Source organism: Vollenhovia emeryi, unplaced genomic scaffold (genome assembly GCF_000949405.1).
Source record: "Vollenhovia emeryi isolate VEMERY1.0 unplaced genomic scaffold, V.emery_V1.0 DF939153.1, whole genome shotgun sequence".
Classification (NCBI taxonomy): Eukaryota; Metazoa; Arthropoda; class Insecta; order Hymenoptera; family Formicidae; genus Vollenhovia; species Vollenhovia emeryi.
In genome coordinates, this window is record NW_011967213.1 from 1,829,088 (window position 1) to 1,842,666 (window position 13,579).

Consider the following 13,579-nt stretch of genomic DNA (forward strand, 5'->3'; position numbering starts at 1 on the left):
GTTCAAAACCGATTTCAAATATCACATTACTCTCTCATACCGGAGATGCGGACTTAAATGAATTTTTTTGAACCACTTTTTAAAAGGGAAGAAGTAAAAGACGTTAGACGTGTACAAATGAAAAGTAAAACATAAAACGTAGAGCGAAAATTGACATTAAATGGAATTAATTTGTTAAATTGTTAGATTTCACATATAATTTATATAATTCAAGAGGGTAAGAGCCTCTCGGAAGAAATGCGACGCTCAACACTGGCGCAGAGAATTCTCAGACAAGTCTCATATTTCTTGTACGCGGCCGGGAACGGAGGGTGTGAATGGAGCACGAGAGGGAAGGGGCGGAGGGGGTGTCAAAGAGGATACGAGTCGTTTCTCCGTAGCTGCCTATTGCCTAGTTTCGCCGAGAGCAGACGGCGAACCGACCGCGTTTTATTTACGCGCAAGCGTGTTTTATGGCCTCGTTTTTGACATGGGGTGGGCGCTAAATATGCGGGAGTAGACCGCGCACGTCCCGTAACCGTCTATCCGCGTGCGGGACTAACTTTCTTCTTTCTCGTAGTGACGCGCCCGCTATCGCGTCGTCACGCCGTAAAAATAGCGGACGCGCATTGGAATCCCTTACTACGTGTCACCTACCAGGACTGCGCCGTGCCTATTTCGAGAATATCGACACATGACGTTGACATGCGAAATTATCGATGAAGAATTTGTACTCTGCGCCATTGAATTGAATGTATCGTATAATTCATTTAAATTGATTGCCCATTACTCCGATTGTTATATTATACTTGACAGTGCGTAAATAAATGCTGTATTAGCGTCTCTATTAAGTAAAAATAATTCACTTGTTATAGTACAAATTGTGGTATATTTAATTAAAAAATCTACTTGCGACATATAATTAATATCTCGCATATCTCGTTCCTTAAAAAAAATGTATCGTTTGCACTTACAAAAGCACGCACGAAAGAAGTCCTGTGTCTAATAGCGAAATCGTCAGCTTGCACTGGTGCACACTAAAGCTTGTTTACAGTCAATTCTTACATTTAAGGATCGTCTTAAATACTTTTTGAAATACTTCCTAGCCAGTAAAATGATTTGTACAGCATTCGTACGGATCTTTTTTTTTTGCTAAATATAAAATTTTTGAAGTTATACTCGAGATGACCATAAATATAAGAGTAGGTTCTGAACAAGTATTCACACTATCGAAGTAAAGCGTAACGAAAGATTTTCCGTGAAGCGGTAAGTCGATGATTTTTATAAGATATCTCTGTTTCAAATACTATTGTGTAATTCGGACGAAACTTAAAAAGTGTAGGCTTACGTCATTCTCTCCCGTACATCGTTTCCGTAACTCATTGTCAGACCATGGAGCAGAAGAGTGTTAAAGTCAAGTAATCTCGCTCACGCACTTGAAACGCTGTCAGCGAGTGCAATCGCGATAGCAAACGCGTTACGACGCGTGCGATACTTTTTTCCGCCTCGTCAATGAATTGCCGGCCTACGCTCATTAGTGCGCACGGTCAAATTTAGATCCTCGTATAAGTCGCAAGGTCGAGAGAGCGGCTTTCGGAGCGTGCTCTCGAGCGGGAGATTAATCGCGCTAGCGCGCGCTTCGTTCCCCTTTTTTCATACCAGAGCGGGCATCCGCTAAAGAGAATCACCGCAAAACCGAAGAGAACCCTCCCCCGTTGCGGTTCCCTGGCCCCTTTCTACGCCCTCCGGCGAGAAACGGTGTCGGTCCCGGGCCGGGGGACTCTTTAAATTAGGAACAAATGCGCCTGGAATTTACGGCCCTCTCGCCGATTTACGTCCTTATTTACTCGACGACGCCGTTGGCCCTCGCCAACGTGCTTTTTGACGATTCCCTCCCTTCCGTGACCCTCCCTGGCATAAATCCACGCTAATTTCTTTCGCGACGGTGGGCGCGCGCGTCGAACGCATTCTTCCTCGGTACGTTCTTTCTTGCCAGCGCGCACAGCTTCTTTTATTTCTTCCTCTGCACGCTCGGCGCACACGGCGATTCGCGACATGCGGCAGATTAATTCTTAAATGCTTGTTCGTACCCGGAAGGTGGTAATAAATATCGGATGAAAGTGCTAAGTTGTCACACGCGGTGGATATTAACTCCCTGCCGTTAAGCGAGCATCTGCGTTGCAATCGCGATGAAGCCGCGAAAAGTATTTTCAGACTCTTTTTGCCATTTAGCCGACGCGAACAACTGTTCGAAGAAACGATAAAAATAATGACGGTATAAATAATAATGCTATTAATAGCTGGTACAAAGTAACAACAACGTAACGATGAATTAACAATTTAAATAGTAGCGTAAATAAATGAAATAATAGCAACTGTTAAACCAATTTGGGTTAAACACTTATCTGGACTAAAATCGGGAATAAAAATTGTGATAATTCACGTAATGGTTATTGATGAAACTCTGTTCTATATCGATACGTGGAAATATTACTTGCTCGTCCAATCTATTCTTTCTCGGCATATTTCTATATGCACTCTAATCGAAAGCGATACGTTACGTCACCGTTTAGAATTTAAGGCCTGTCATTCGTTTCGACGTATATTATGCAAATCAATGAGTCGGCTCAGCTATTGTATAACGAATTGCTATTTCGATCGGTCGCGCGTTACGTTCGATTCGGAGAAGATAGTCGGTCTCCGCGCCGCATGAAAATGAACCTGTCGATCTCTATGCTCTCTCGCTGCTGTAACTCATGCTCGCTTCTTTTTTATCCATTACGGTTCTTCGTAAGTATGAGAATGTTGCAATAGAAAAACGAACAATTAACTGTACAATTATGATAATTATCCGAGGGGTAAACCGCTGACCAAAGTCATGCACACCAATGCCTACTAATGCCCAGTGGGCATTGCTTTAGCTTATCATCGTGTGTTATCTTACTTTATCTTGTTTTTCTCTTTAATTTGTTTAGTTTCTTTATAATATCCCAGCAAGGCCAAACAACACCCACTAATGCCCCAAAAAATGCCTGTAGTAATGCCATCAGCGGTTTACCCCTGCAGGTAATTATCTTTTCTATACAGGGTGTTCCAGGAGGAAAGGTCAATATTCTGGGAGGTGATAGTATCGGTCATTTTAAGCAAAGCTGTTCGTATGAATATACGTCCCATTCCCCACTGTTTCCGAGATAGAGCTACTTGAATGTCCCGTGTATTTACTTCTTTCTGTACACTTCACCCTTCATCCAACCTCATAAACGCCCGCGGGAATTTACTCTTATACGTCTGTTGAATGCGGTGTCGATAACATTGCAGAAATGTTGAAAATGCCTCGCATATTCACAAATGTCGAATATGCAGATATGCTGCATGTTTACGGGTTCTGTGCTACTGCTGCTGTTGAAGAATACCGTCGGCGCTTTCCTGCACGCAGATTCCGAATCGTAAAGTGTCTTCCAAGGTTTTCAATGCATTGCGTGAAAGTAGGACGCTTCCCAGCGTTCATGTTTTATCTGAACGGGGACGTCAACGAAACGTGCTCTATCTCGGAAAAAGTGGGGACTGGGACGCATATTCATACGAACATTTTTGCTTAAAATGACCGATACTAACCTCCCAGAATATTGACCTTTCCTCCTGGAACACCCTGTATATTTGGCTGAAGTCTTCTCGGAAGACTTGGTCCCAGAATACACGTATAAATCACTCTTCCTGTCCTGCCCCCGTCTTCTCGATTCGAACCTGTAGCCTTATGATTCTTTGGACTCGCTTTCGAACATAACGTTGCTTACGCCGACTCTATCTTATGTGTCCACGCACAAAGACGGGAGTCTCTGGTGACGTTTCTAGTCGAGTAGTAGGTACCGCATGCCATCGCGGCGCGAGTCAGACAATATCGCGCATTCACAGATTGCGCTGTCAGGCGGCTCAAATAATATTCGGGGTGACACGCCATGTATCCGCTATGCGGTGCCGTTGTGTCGAGGGTGTATGACTCAGCATCCCTAAACGCGCGGGGGCTACCCCGAGGAACCGCAGGGAGATTTAGGAGGTGGACCCTTTCCTCCTCTCGCCTCGCTTCTTCTTCGCCTCCTCATCGCCCGGGATCGGCTTCTTTTTCGTCTCGGGTAAGAGAGAAAACGCGAGTGTTAGAGAAAGAAACCGTCGCACCACGTGTCCGTGACCGATCCAATTTTTTCCTCCACGCCCCGATACGCCGCACACCCTCGCGCGTGGGCACGCACATCCACGCGCGCATACACGCGTGCCCTCGTCTTTCCCTGACTTCTCAATCAGGAACAACCGCATCGGCGGCGCTGGGTATCGAGTTTGCCAACGAGATTCGTCACGCTCGATAGATCTTTATGAAATACTTCGAACCCGAGTTTAAAAGCTCGAGTCGATACCGATCGCACGGCGAAACGTCCCGAGGGCAACTGTGACGAACGGATATGTCATTATCCGTATTGGAACTAGTTCTTCATTTCCGGCTGATTTCTGAAATCCCTTAGCTCCACGTCAACCATTGCAACTTTTTCCAAGAAACGTGTGCGCATATTACACCAGTTAATTTGGATAATTCACTTTGAAATGGCGCATTGTCAATCCAATTGTTTGGCAAAAAAACCTATGCAATTCATTTTTAATTTGTCTTTTAACGCCTAACGTACAATGCCGATCGTTATTAGAGTATTGGAGAGTCTGTTGAAGAATTTTTCCTTTCCAAAGCCCCTCTACAAAATCTTTCCACGAATTCATCATTTGCACAAAAGCGGGTATCTGAAGCATGAGTATATATGGTGCAGAATTTTCTTCCTGAAAATGTGCGATGCACTTGGAAATACCTAACATGCTTTGCTACTGTTTTCCTTTTGCCAGTTGATAGAACTGAAATTGACATGACTAACCGACTGCAAATATACTCTCTAAAAGTTAAGCCGTGGATTATCACTGAAAACCGTGAATAGTCTCTTTCAGCGATAATCCACTAATTGGCTTTTAGGGAGTAATAAACAATGCAGAATGCAACGAATTAATTAACAATTGAAGATAACAAACAAATGTAGAATCAGCGTGTGATAAGCGATTTCAATATTTTATTCTGTTTAATGCTGTTTCATTGAATTGTGCAAATCTTTAGAGAAACATGCGTCGTCCGCGAGTCCAAACTTACGAGTTGCAAAGGTGTATCTCGCAACACAGTTACCGAGTTTAGGAGTTAAGTACGCACGTAGGCGAGAACGGATATCACGAGTGAAGAAACGCTTTCACCGCGCGCATTACGATCGCGTAAACGAAGGAATGCCCCGCATTCGCGAGAGGCGAGTGCCGTTGAATTATTGCGCGTGCACACGCGCGACGACGCGGGTCCATCGGGTTTTCGTGGCCGGTCCTCGGGGGAACCGCCGCGAATTCCCGCTGGGAGCGGACGAAGGGAAAGACGGCGGAGCGGAAGAGACAGAGAGGAGTCGTTTTTCCCCTAACAAAGTAAATTCCGCGCCTCTTCTTACCCGACGTCCCCCCAGCTCGCGCTGCGTACGAACGGAAAAGATTGTGCCTTGTGCCTGCGCGGACCGATCTTTAATTAATCTGATTTACATCGCGCTCGATCGCGTAGTACGCCAGCGACAGAGCCTGCGCATACCGACTCTTATTTCCTAATAGGGCTCTCATTAGGAGCGAAATAGGCTGTCGAAAATGTAAATGCCGCTTGCGAACTGCGCCCTTCTTCTCTCGCGAATTAATATGGTGAGAACTTTAAATACGCGTGAGAGTTTTCTCACATAAGAGTATAATATAAAGTAAACAAAATTTTAACAATAAAATTCATAAAGGCTCTGACGTGAAATCACAATTCGAAGGAATCGAGGGTATAAGAGCCAAGACAGGATGTTAGTGTCCAAATGATTTTAATTTTGAAATCTACTGCGAAAAATTTACCTCGGCCAGGATTTGAACCTGGACTTCCCTTTCACTAGGCGGGTGATTTTCATATTAAAAAAATGTATATGAATTTGTTCAATTGCTATATCGTTTACGCAATTCATAGAACAAAAAGAAAAGAGGGAGAGAGAACTAATCATTAATCTCTTAACGCTACAATATGTTACCTATAATATAATTGTGGTTATGAAATTTCTGCTCAATTAAATTTGTTTCTCCGCGGCTGTAATTTAATGAGCATTTTCTCGTTTCCTTTGCTTCTTCTTTATTATAATCATCAGTTTGAAAAGACAACGACTGAACATAAAAGTGGATCCTCCGAATGAGACCATGTGGATTATTTAACAAAATCTCAGCGACGTTTTGATTGTGCAATTTCGGTCCGTACGATGACAATTTATCATTTCGTCGCGAGCCGCGACGCGTTTTGCGACGTGCGCAGTTGCGAGTAGACGACTTTTGTACCGTTGCGTGCCCGCGCGTTTCTACACCACTGTGCCTGGAACGCGGGACTCTCGGTGCTGAAGTGTCAGGCCACTGATAAGCCGAAGGCATTAATTTTACGGCGTGGTCCCCACCGCGATGGTGGTCCATGGACCCTGTCTCGACTAATACAATTATGTTATAACCCCTTGCCAACTCGTGCCTTCAGCACCCCTCGGCGCCCTTCCTCTATCCTCCGACACCCTCGCCCCCGATCTCCGGCGAGCCACTGCCGAGGGGGGTTGCGGAAGCCGAACACGCGTTTGTTTCGAATCCCGATTACGATCGCGGGCATACCGTGGCATACCCCGCGCCGCGATCTTCCTCTTCCGCGAGCTGAATTATTACGATACTCGCGGCTGAACAAAATATTCCAAATGCAATTTGCATGAATTGAAGCCGCTGCAACGTCGCAAGAAACTATGACGCTATAGTTGTAGGGAAGGTTTTCAAACGCTACGGATTACCGATTAATCTCTTTTGGAATAACGGTTTTGGATTATTGTCAGCGATAATTTTCAACTTTGACATTTAATTGGATCTCTTTTCCCTACGCAATTTAGAATCAGGAAGGACTGCCGATAAATGTGAACCACTTGCGCTCCAAGAGATGCTCTTGCCGGAGTAGTACAGTAAGGGAACAGTTAATCCCGTAATGTTACCTCGGCGACGTAAATGCCGGGGAGACTCTCTTCGGGGCCGTTCGTGCATGACGTAGCTAGAGGCCCCGGAAGACACCGGCGACGTGTGCGCCTAGGTCTTTATTACAACCGAGAAGCGATTTCGCGGTTTAAAACCGTGCTATTAACGCGAGCCTGTCCTATCCTATGTATCTCGCGGAAGCGCGGCCGTCTGGCTGATCGGTACTGAAATTCCTCGATGTAATCGGCCGGTTGGCGCAGAAATACCCAGATGCGGCAACGCGTATAATGGCCGCGTGATAAATCAGGAATCGGTTCCAAACTGTGTACAATTCCGTACGCAGAAAACGCGAACGATAAACCGTGCTGCGCATTTACTCGTTCGCTCTCTGCTCTCGTTTTGTTTCAACGCGCACTCGAACGCGTTCTTCCACTTTTGCATCATTATCAACGCAAAGAGCTGCACCGTAACGGGGACGTGCAATTAAAATTCCGCCCTTGGAATGATTTCTCTATTTTTGAAAGACAGATCGTCCGATTGTTACATCTAACGTTCCCAAGCTACGCATCGCGCTACGTCGTAACGAATGAAAAAGCACTACAGATGTACAATTGCAACAATGATATATTTTCCAGGCATCTCAAATCATTTGTCAAGCAATACTTGCATTCGTCAACTTCTTTGACTTCATCAGACACAATTTTGCCACTCACACCACGAACATTATAAAAGTATTCTGTTATTTTACTGAAGAAGATCCGAAGTCGATCGAAACGTCTAGGATATTTCTTTTGATAATAAAGAGTTTCATTAATAAAAAGTGGTAGCGTGCCTTCCTTCTGGCGCTTTGGCTCACATTGGCCCTTTCCTCCAATTTGTTAATCGAATACTTGCATCGTTAGAAATTAAAACTGTCCTAAAAGATCTTGTTGTATGATCTTCATTTGGTTTGATAAATAACAGTAAAATCCTTCATTGAGATTTATTCTAAAGCGATGCCTTGATGAACCAGTCCAGTCACGTCGCGTTTAACGACCAGCGTTTGAACAGCTCAGAGCGGATGTCTTCGCGAGGCAAGAAGTGCCCTCGATTTTTCGGAGATTAACGCATCGGGGTGGAGGAGAATCAAAATGAGGGATAGAGTGCGACAAGAGTGGTCAGGGCTGGCGGAGACGAAGCGAAACAAAACGCGAGCAAGCGGAGCGTTAGGAGGTAGCTCGAACGAGGGTTAAATAATCTGGTTAGTCGTTCTCGCTGACCGCCGGGTGAAGTATGGAAATGAAGGGCATTCATTGGACACCGGCTATCACCATGGGCGAGCCAGTTGCGGTGGCCAGCGACCATCGCCATCGCCACCATCGCACGGGGTGGCCGGCGGAGAGAAAGAGAGGGCGGCTCCTCTGGTATCTGCATACAGAGGCGGCGACGAGCTCGCTGAACGAGTGGCTCTGACAATTAACTAACGAGCAGTTGACACAACTTATCAAATCATATCGCGTCACGGCGCGTCGCGTCACGCTTCAATTATGCGCGGGGATACCGCGCTTTTTTACCGCTCCGCGGACTCTGCTTTTTCCGCTCTCGCCACGTCGCGATCTCGCAAAAGCGAGGCGGGCTTCAAGTTTGCACGGCGCGTTGCGTTCGATCACCGGACTTGTTAACACGTCCGACTGTCGCGCGTGACTGGAAATAAAAAAATTATTTTTAAAAAACGCGCCCGTGGAAAAAACGGAATAATATTTTTTTTCAGTTCTTAATAATTTTATTAAAACATTAGATGCAATATTTAATTTAAATTCGTCACTACGCCATATTCAATATCCGACAAAAAGAGCAGAAGTTGTACATTTGAATGTTGTTGATATACGTTTTCCTACGTGACTGTGAAATCTACGAGGTATATTTTTGGACGATTTTTGTTTAATATGCGCGTGTTCACGAGTCTCAAATTTATGAAATTAACTTAATATTCAATTGAAAATTGGAAAATTTGATCGGGAGACAAGAAAATACAAGTTTGTATCGTGATTTTTTTTTCAAATAGTTGACTACAAGAATTAATTGCATTTGTGCATGAACCTGTTCATTTCAAGTTTGCAATGTTTAGCTGTTTTATACAACTACTACGATTGGTCTCGATTGGTAGCTGGTGGGCGACCTCTTGCCTTTTTATAGACCACCAGTTCTAAATTATACTTGTAAAAAAATTATTTAATCATATTCAGCGCTAACTAACATCGTTTAAACCGGTTCTAAAATATAGAACTATCAGGCCTGTCACGGGAGTCGTACTCGAGTATTGCTAACGTCAATAACAGTCTAATATATTGATTCTTTCTATCTCTCTCTCTCTCTCTCTCTTGCTACATTAGCTATTCTATTAACTGTTATAGAACGTAATAATTCCTACTGATTACAAAATCATAAAGTATGTATCTATCTACTTCTCTCAATTCCATCTCTTGACACGCTGGCTCTCTCTCTCTCTCTTCGACGTGCTGAACACTTTTTGCAAATGCTTTTATCCCAAGGCACCAATATAATTTTGAGATTACCATACGACAAATTTACAAAAACGGATTTCTACATCCGTTTATGTCGATGCAATTAATACGATACCTGTAATACAGAAAAGTAAACTCGTCAAAATTATACTTGTCCCAATTGGTCCAGTTATGCTGACATAAAAAACGCTTGCATCATATCTCCTACCGTCTAACATTTAAGAGCCAACGTTAGCAATTATTGGCGCCTTCGCAGGTGTCAGTGTCGCCGCTGGAGTCGAGTCCCGGTGTGTCCGTGCACGGTCGAGAGATCAGCGTCCGTTGCTCCGGACGCAGGCGACCAGGCGATCTATCAAGAACATCGTATTTAACTTAGCGCGCGGCGTGTACCGCGCGCGCACACGCGATTCCATAACTATGCACACGCACGGTATCCACACGTTCGAGCGCGTTTACGATCGTGCGTGCGCGCGCGATATGCAGGTTCCACGACGCGCCGGTTGCCAGCCTCCTTTTCCCAGGCAGTTCGATAAACTGGTCGGGGAAGATTTCACCTCGCGAGAGAGCACGTATCGCCTATCATCCCCGGCGCGCGAGCTCACGAATGCGTTTACGCCGTGTTTACCTGCGGCCCCCGGACTCTTCCCTCCGCGCAAATCGCTGTCTCGCGAGGAGAGCGTTCTCCGCCCGTGGATTTCGTCGTAGGTCTAGGTGGGTTTTGTAGGACGAACGGAAATCTGAAAGATCGAAGATATACCCCTGCCGAGCAAAAAGCACGCATTCGCGAACGGTTACAAATTTTTTTTAAAACTTACAACGCGCCGCATGTCTCGCGTTCTGTCCGATTGCAGGACTCCGAGATAGTGGATTCGATTTTTGTGAAATACACATGTTCCTCGCCGCTGATAACGATCGACAGTCGCGGTGTGTATTTTGGCGAAACGCGGTAGATTTATAAAGCAAGCAAAACTGATACGCGCTTTTTTTTTCCTTATCCTCTTTCACCAATACTCGAATTCTAGAATTGGAATAATCCGTTCGAGTCATTCTCATTTAATTATCAACAATCAAGCGAGCCGTCCATTTAATCTATCATGATTTACGGGAGATTAATCTGGCGAAGTGAAAAATATTCCGAAATTAAAAATAGAATTTCTTTGAAGCGTACACTGAGAAAAATTAAGTAGTGTTTCCGATGGAAAATTAATCATCGGTTTTTCTGATTAAGTTTCCCGATGAAATTATGTTATGATATATTCGATGTTTATCCCATAAAATTGCAGTTACCCACGAAATTTAAGAGACCGAGTATATTTTTCATCGGATATACAATTTCATTGAATACATCCGTTTGTTAATATGTAATTGATTATCCATAGGCTGGGATATTTTTTTCCCAGTGTACAGTCTTTGATACCACAATTCAACAAAGAAGCGCGTGAAGATCGCTCGTGATCCCCGTGCCCTGCGGGTCCGCCAAACTTCGTTAGAAACGGGAAGAGAAGCCGCCAGCATTCCTCGCGAAACAATGATAAATAATTCATGGGATTTCTAATTCCTCGGCGGCCAGAGATCTCTTCGCCGGCTTTCGCTCGGTCGCGCGTCTCTCTTTCTCTCTCTCTCTCTTTCTCCCCCCGGCAGCGCGTAGGCGTTACGCGGTAATCAAAGTGCGAATGACAGTTTAATCGTAACGCGCGGCACGCGCTCGTTGACGGACGCCGCTGCTGGCGCGCGGCGACGATCGTCGCGCGGCCGAGCGCGGCACGCGCGAGAGGATCACTCGAGTTAATCTCGGTCCCCGTGGCACGACGAATCACAAGGTGCCGCCCGACGTAGCCTCCGAGCCCTCATTTGCATCGTCGCGCGTAATCGGGCACGGACGTGATTCCTCTCGTCGAAATCCCCCGTTTTCGTACAATCCTGCTAAATCCCGTTACATCCAGAATTCTATTTGTCTATCGAAAAGTGTAAACGCTCCCCGTTGCGACATAATCGAACCCGTAAAGGCCCACGTGTCCACGATGCTAGAACTTGGTCCAAGTTCTAGCTCCGACATATGTGTAGCCAATCGACTTGCAGCTTTTATAGAATAACGATGCTAGAACTTGGTCCAAGTTCTAGTTCCGGGAAATGTATAGCCAATCGACGCGTAGTTTCTACGGAATAGCAATGCTAGAACGTGGACCGAGTTCTAAAGGTCTGTGTTCACGATGCCTAGCACTTGGTCCAAGTTCTAGTTCCGAGAAATGTGTAGCCAATCGACTTGCAGCTTTTATAGAATAGCGACGCTAGAATTTGGTCCAAGTTCTAGCGTCGTGAACACGGGCCCCTAAGAAAGGGGTCCGGCAGACATTTTCAACCGATTTATTAATTCCATGATTGAAAAATTCAATCCAGCCCTACTTGTCGCCCTCTGGATCGGTTAGTTATCAATTTTCTACCGGTGACAACCGCGCTTTCATAGTAACGATTACTTATTCGTATCGTTACATCTGAAAAATGTAAATCACTCTGCTTGCTAAACGTTAACTGCATTACGATGACGATCGCTTTCAACGACAGTGTTCCGTTACTCGCTCTTTGCTAATCGGCTGTGTCGTCGATTAGCTCCATGCGAATTACACGGAGGAAGGAGGAAATCGCCGCGCGCCGATTTTTGTTGCCCCTTTCCGCCAGCGACCTGTCTCGCGCTGATCGCAATTATCGAGGCTACACGATGCGCGGCCCCGGCGCGCAAAAATACGCATTAAGCCGACGCCAGTTTGTTAGTTCCGCGAGCAACGCGAGCGAGCGGAGATAACATCCCGAGTTAACGCGGTTCTAATAACGTTTCGAGCGGACAAAAATCCTCGGACTTTCGCGCGGATAATCTGATTCCACGATGTAGCTCGACAGCTAAACGTAAAATCGTTTTCGAGAGAACTTGGCGTATCGGGAACCGGAGAGAAGAGAGTGCGCGCGCGCGCGAGAGAGAGAGAGAGGGGGGAGGGGGAGAGAAGAGAAGAAACGAGGACGGGGAGAAAGAAAGTAAGGATAAACGAGGTGGAGAGGGATAGAGAGAGAAAGCAGGGAAGATAGAAAGGTGGTCTCGGCGTCGAATATCGCCTCTCCTTCCTTCCTTCCCCCCTCCCCCTCCCCGCGCTCTCCCCCGGGTCTCTCTCTCTCGAGATGAGAGGGCAGGCCGCCTTGGATCCCGCGAGTGGATAATTATTAATCGTTATTTTCGCCAATCACGGCCGTTTATCTTGAGGCACGCAACGCCAATTATCTATCGGCGGTTCGGCCGATGGGGGAAAGGAGGGAGAGCGAAGACCAAAGAGAGAGAAGGAGAGGAGGATGCACTTTGTAAAGGATGCCGTGAGGGGGTGATGGGGGAAAGAAAGAGAGAGAGAGAGAGAGAGAGAGAGAGAGAGAGAGAGAGAGAGAGAGAGAAAGAGAGACGGATAGAGATCGCCGATACGCCTAGCTCGGCTCTTTTGCGCTCCTCGGCTATACTTCTTCTCCTCCCTACGCTCGGTTGCACCTCTTCAGATTGCACGTGCGCGCGAAAGAGACGGAAGGTATATTCGCGCGGACACATATACACACACACACACACACACATACACACCTACGTTACCAGGCGTTTCCCTCGCGTTATCCCGTCGTAAGGTTGCAGCTCGGGCTGCATTTTGACCCGAAGACTCCGGAAATTCTCGCCGGTCGTTGGAGAGGATCGAAATTTCCTCGGAAATTTAATTGCGCGCGAACGATATCGCGCAATTAATCTTCGTATTCGTTGTTCCATTACCTCGCATTCTCTATTATTAATAAAGCGCGGTGGATACCTCACAAAAAATGACTTCTTTCCAGCGCAGGCAAGCAAGAATGCATTCGCGTAATACTAAGCTAACATCCGGATGAATACTCGCGACGATCCAGGATTCGATCAACGAGGGACACGTGGAGTTTGCTATGATCCTTTCTTTCTTCTTCTCGCATATTCCCCGTTCCAAATCGCCCTGATGAGTTCGCGACAGTCCACA

General features: G+C 45.9%; 1 protein-coding gene across 2 annotated transcripts in view; it reads left to right on the forward strand.

Moving 5' to 3' along the window:
* LOC105565373 (steroid receptor seven-up, isoforms B/C) overlaps positions 1-13,579 on the forward strand; it is a 125,171-nt gene that overhangs the window by 68,433 nt on the left and 43,159 nt on the right. The gene's annotated exons all lie outside the window — the stretch shown is intronic.